Raw genomic sequence first — 5,991 nt, 5'->3', positions numbered from 1 at the left:
ACATAAGCTTAATGGGCCTAAGGCCCAATTCGAACTAGGCTTATTTTAGTTAATTAAAAAGGGGGCAAATTCAGTTATGAACTAATTATGATTAGTTGAAGGATAAGATAAGTCTTATCCATTTAAGAGTCTAGATCCAAATATAAGATTTGGATTAGGAAACTCTCTCCTAATTAGATTAGGAGGTTGATCCAAGAAAGCTATAAATAGGGGCCGAATTCTTCAAATTAAACACAACAACAAGCTACAGAATTCTTCCCCAATTATTGCCACCCCTACCCAGTTCGATCTCCACGTGTGGATCTGATCAATAAGTGTTATTGATATTATTTCTTGGTAGAAGAAACAATCTGAAGTCGTGCTCACCAGCCCTTACCCAATTCTTGTTAAAGAATTCAGGTTCTTGCTAAAGAACCTTCCTGTTGATCCTGCTTCACTACACACTGTGTCATCTTTAGTGGAGCGGGTTTTGGTCTTTTCTTTGGGCATGAACACCTACGTTGGGAGTTACTACTACTTCGTATCAGGTATATCCCTCACTTCTTATTGGTTTCAAACCAGGTCTGGTTTTGGTTTCAAGAACGAACCTTGAAAATGCAGTTTTCTAAATTAGGGAATATGATTATCGAATGAGAGTGAAAAAAATTTTTGAAATTTTGCCCAACCTTCCTGTAGGGTCTGACCATCCATATGATGGATCACCCATCCCTTAAGTGGTATCAGAGCCAGGTTCAAGTCTTGAACCAATTTAGATCAGATCTGGATTTACACAATTGGGCAGAAGGCGTTCTACCCGATTTGCACAATTAGCGTTTTTCGCTGGGAAATAGGTTCCTAGTTTTGGGTGAATGATCTGAAAATTAAATCTTTATTAATCTGCAATATATTTAGAATTATTCTATTTATATTTCTTGGTTTTTGGGTTGTTCGTATGGTGGAGATCGAAGTCTTTTATTGGCACAATATATCTGCGCAACTGTTGTATTTTATTCATTCTTGGTCTGTAAATAATTTTTTTTTATTTTTATTTTTAGATGGAATGTATAGGATTTGATTCTGATGTAATTTAATAGAAAAAAATAGGTTTTTTTCTATTCTATTTCATTGAAGAAGAAGCTGGTTCGCATGGAGGAGAAAACTTGCGCAGATAAGAAATCAGCGATCTGCAATTTGCAGAAATTGAATCTGTAAGCTGTGACTGACTTTTTTCTTGCAGGTTTGGATCCACACGAACAACCCACTGATATGTTTATTTGCTGATTTTGATTGTCATTTATCAACCATATCTAATTTTTAGATCATCTTCTTGAATTGAATCTTTAATTAAACACCAAACCCTAGACCCATTTGAACCAGATTGGATCAAACCGGTTGGACCGAATCTATGATTCAATATGGACTGCTCACAGTCCTGAAATTCCATATATGGGCTGAAGTTTTGATGGCTAATTGCAAGATGCAATTCGGCCCATCTTTGTAAAACCCTGTTTTAATTTGTTAAAATTGCTTTAGCCCAATTCAACATAAATGCTATATGGACCGAACTGTTCTTTGCAGTTCAGCTCATATACCTAGATAATATTATTTGATAGTATCATGGGCTTTAAATGGGCTAAAAAGGTTTTAAATTTTAATTATGGGTTTTACAGTTATTTAATTGATTGGATCAATTGTGGATGTTCATGCATGTGATGTATGTGATGTGATGCGTACATGGGCCATAAGCACTTGGCCCATGTCAATTCGATAGTGGCTCTTTCGAACACCATGGCTGAATGCACATCATTGCCATGGTGTCCTTAAGATCATTGGATGATCTCTCTTCTAAGTGGGGCCCGCTTTAGTTTCTCCCCAAGAGGAACACCCTGAAACCCTAGCCGTTTTGGGCCCACTTTGAATCTGGCTTTATGAAAGTCAGTGGGACCCACTTTGGTTTGACCTAAATCAGATCTAGGGAGTTAACCTTTTTTGTTACTTCCAGTAAATATAAGTGCATGTGATAGGGAATTTCATATGATTCTCTAAAGGCCTTCCATCATTAGTATGAAGGTTGGTTGTATTGGTGGGTGGAAATGCACCATAAAATTGGGCTATCCATATGCTAATGCAGTCGGCTAGATTGCTTCATAAGATGATAGGGGCATCATAGACCGATGTGGGAGGGGTCTATCTTAAAATGGAAGACTCTCTAACGGTACCTTGGCGTTCATAAACATGATGGGTGAGCACTTATTGGACAGAAAGGTTTAACCTAAAATGGCTATGAACCTTGTCTGACAGAAGCCAAAGGGAAAGCCCATAAGATGAGTGGATGAGATGCTTCACAGAAGGTGGTGGGGTTTTGCAGCTGAAACAGTTGGCACCATGCACCCCATGTGGTTTCCCACATTTCCAGAGACACAACTATCTCCGTCATTGAGATTGGAGGGAATCTCAGAGATGCCCAAAATGGAAATGGAACAAAGATTAAAAGCCCTTTTTATGTGATTACATGAATCAATTTAGGTTGTCGACTTATAAATTTGTTTTGCCTTTACCAGAAATGGCAAACGGAAACTTCACCAAGTTGTTGGATGATAACAAACTCAAGGGCCTTAATTATGCTTACTGGTTTCGAAACCTTATGCTGGTTCTAACATCCGAGAAATTGGACAAAATTGATAAGAACCCTACTCCGGATCGTTCGGGTGACAAGGCTTCTGAGGCCCGAAGGAGAGAGTATCAAGAATGGGAAGAGAAAAATTCTCTGGCCCGGTGTTATATTATAGCCTCTTTAGACAATCTGATACATCAACAATTCAATAAGATCGAAGTGTCCAAGGATATATTGGATAGTCTGAAGACTGTACAAAGAGCATAATCATTCTACTCGATAGAAGGTCTTAAAATTATTTATAACCGCACAAATGATTGAGAACCAACAAGCTCATGACCATTATCTAAAGATGATGGGTTATATCAATGAACTAAAGGCTCTCGGGTTAGGGCTAGATCATGACACCAAAATTAATGCTATTCTCAATTCCTTGCCTCTGCCCTTCAATCAGTTTATCATGAATTACAACATGAATAAGATAAATGTTAGCCTTTAGGAACTCAGCAATATGTTGTAGAGGGTTGAAGAACTGATTAAGAAGGATAAGCCGATAACCATGCTTATTGAAGGTGGCAAATCGGGCAAGAAAAAACAGAAGGCTAAAAGGAAGGCTCAAAAGAAGGGTAGCAAAACCAAAAATCAAAAGAAAGACAAGGCATTGGATGCTTGTCACTTCTGCAAGCAGACTGACCACTAGAAGAGGAATTGTCCTAAATACATGGAGACTAAGAAACAAGGTATGTTTAATTCTTTCATCATAAAGACCAATCTATTGGTCACTTCTGCTTCCTGGTGTATTGACTCTGGGGCTTTGACTCATGCGTGTAACTCACTACAGGGGTTTAAGATAAGCAGAAGACTTAGTGATGGAGAAGTGACACTTTACTTGGGGACCTCTGCAACTATTTTGTTTAGTACTGTGATTACTATTAAACGGAATAACAAATTCGTAGCATATGGGGAATTTGAGAATGGTCTCTATGTTCTCCATCCCTCTCTAGAAACCAACATTACCGAAACTACGTCAAAAGTAACCCCCAAGAAAAGAATCCGTGATATAGTTAGTCCCACGTGCCTGTGGCATTATTGACTTGGCCACATTAACATAGATCGTATCATAAGGTTGGTAAAGGATAGTCCTTTGAATTTTCTAACTCTGGAAGATCTTCTAACCTGTGAACCTTGCCTTCAAGGTAAGATGACGAAATGGCCATTTAACGGTAAGCTTGAAAGATCTACAGGCACATTTGACCTAATACATACTGATGTATGTGGTCCCTTGAATGTTAGGACACGTAATCAACATGGTTATTTCATAACCTTTACCAATGATTATTCTTGGTATGGTTACATGTACCTAATGAGACATAAGTCTGAATCATTTGAAAAGTTCAAGGAGTTTAGACAAGAAGTCGAGAAACAGTTAGGGAGAGAAATTAAAGCCCTTCGATAAGATCGGGGTGGTGATGGGGATGGGGACGGGGAATGCAATCCCTACCCCGACTTGAAAACAAAAAGTCTAAAACACAATTCGAAGAAATCAAGAAAACTTGAAAAGTTGGAAAACCCTTAACCCTCGACTAAACCAATTACCAGTCTTCATTCTTCTGTCTTCGACAGAGAAGACTCAAGAGAGGCGACTGAACCACAAAACCAGTAAACCCTAGCTTCATCTTCGTCGCCGATTCGCCGACCGCCAATCGCTGTACTTGACTGTTACCACTGCCCACTTGCCTGTCAGACATCGAACAGAGGAGAGGCCAAAGAATTGAGGAAGAGACTTCATCTTCGTTGCCGATTCGCAGACCGCCAACCTTCATCATCGTTGCCGACCGTCATCGTCATCGCTGTTACCCTTCGGACTCTCTCTCATCAGTCATCATCGACATAAACTCTCCCAAGTCCCAACGATCCTCTCTCTCTCTCTCTCTCTTAGTTTCGGGGATTTGGGTCTCCGATGGGGAATTCATTCCCGTCGGAATCGGGGATGGAGGGGGGATTTCTTTCCCCATCGGGGATCGGGGATGGGGATGGGGGTGATTTGGGGGTGGGAAATGTACTCCCCACCCCGAACCCGCCCCGTTGCCATTCCTAGTAATACCCTCTCTCTCTCAATGGAATCTTGTCCGGAATATCAACATGAAAGCCTTGTTTTCCATTCAACGAGACATCTTCTTGCACATGTCCAATAACAAAACCATCAATACAATGTACCATAGATTCAACATTAGCCCACATTGGTCTAAAAATAGTTTTTATCTTTTCTTTATTGTTTCACAAGAACCAGATGATCACATTTTTAGTCCTTGCTCTTGTTTATTACAATAGGTGCCATACTTGGACATATTTTATATTCAATCTTTTGCTAGAAAATATCCTTTCTAATCCCAATCCATACGGCTGTGTTTGGTTTCAATTGCAAATAAATTTGCACTGATGCAAAATCATAGCACTACAAATGATTCAAGTGTAAATTCTAACCTATTTTTGTTTCAAATTTTAGCTTATTTTGTTTGATTGCAATACAAATGAAGTAAATTAAGACATGAAACAGAATAAAGTAAAATCCAAAACAAAATTAAATAAGAATTTGCATTTTTTACATTTGCACTCCCATGCATTTGTACTAGTGCAAATAAATTTGCACTGCAACCAAACACAGCCTAAGTAATTAATTTAAATTTACCTTTAGCAAATCAATCTCTACAAAAAACTTGAGCTGCTACATTTCGAATCAATTATAATGTAGCTTGATCAATTTTCAAAACTTTCACTACTACCTATGTTATCAATTAAGATATCCCTTATTGTAAAGATTAACAAGGAGGAGGCTGATCCATATTATAACTATAGAGTAGAGGGTTCACTTCCTCGTCAAAATCTAATGTTCCTCCGAAAAACCTAAACAAATAAACCTTGATCTTAATGTCTTTTCACAGCCAAAGTCAACAGTTCAACCATCCAAATTAGTTGGGTTGGGAAATGGGCTATCCCTAATTGTGTGGCCCTTCAAAAGAAAAAAAAATCAACCATCTGATATGAAGATCATCATTTATGAAGTTTCTCCTTAGTTTAAGGAGATGCTCTAATTAAACCCAATTAAACTGATGGTATAACAATGTTTAATTTTGGTCCTTGGGTGGGTTGATAATGGATCCTTATATCTCCAAACATCAGACATATTAAAACTTAGGCTGAATTTGGAAAGACTACAAATATAAATATGTATTGTACAAATACATACAAAATAATGCAATTATGTACTGTTGTGATGGTATATTAAATATGCTCCAAACATTAGACAGATTAAATCAATTATGTACTGTTGTGATGGAGTCTAGTGGTCTTCTCCCAAACATATAGACAAGGACATGTAGCCGTAGACTGGCTTCATA

Source organism: Nelumbo nucifera, chromosome 6 (genome assembly GCF_055504915.1).
Source record: "Nelumbo nucifera cultivar China Antique chromosome 6, China Antique-T2T, whole genome shotgun sequence".
Classification (NCBI taxonomy): domain Eukaryota; kingdom Viridiplantae; phylum Streptophyta; class Magnoliopsida; order Proteales; family Nelumbonaceae; genus Nelumbo; species Nelumbo nucifera.
The sequence above is the reverse complement of the archived record's forward strand: the minus strand, read 5'-3'. Positions refer to the sequence as shown.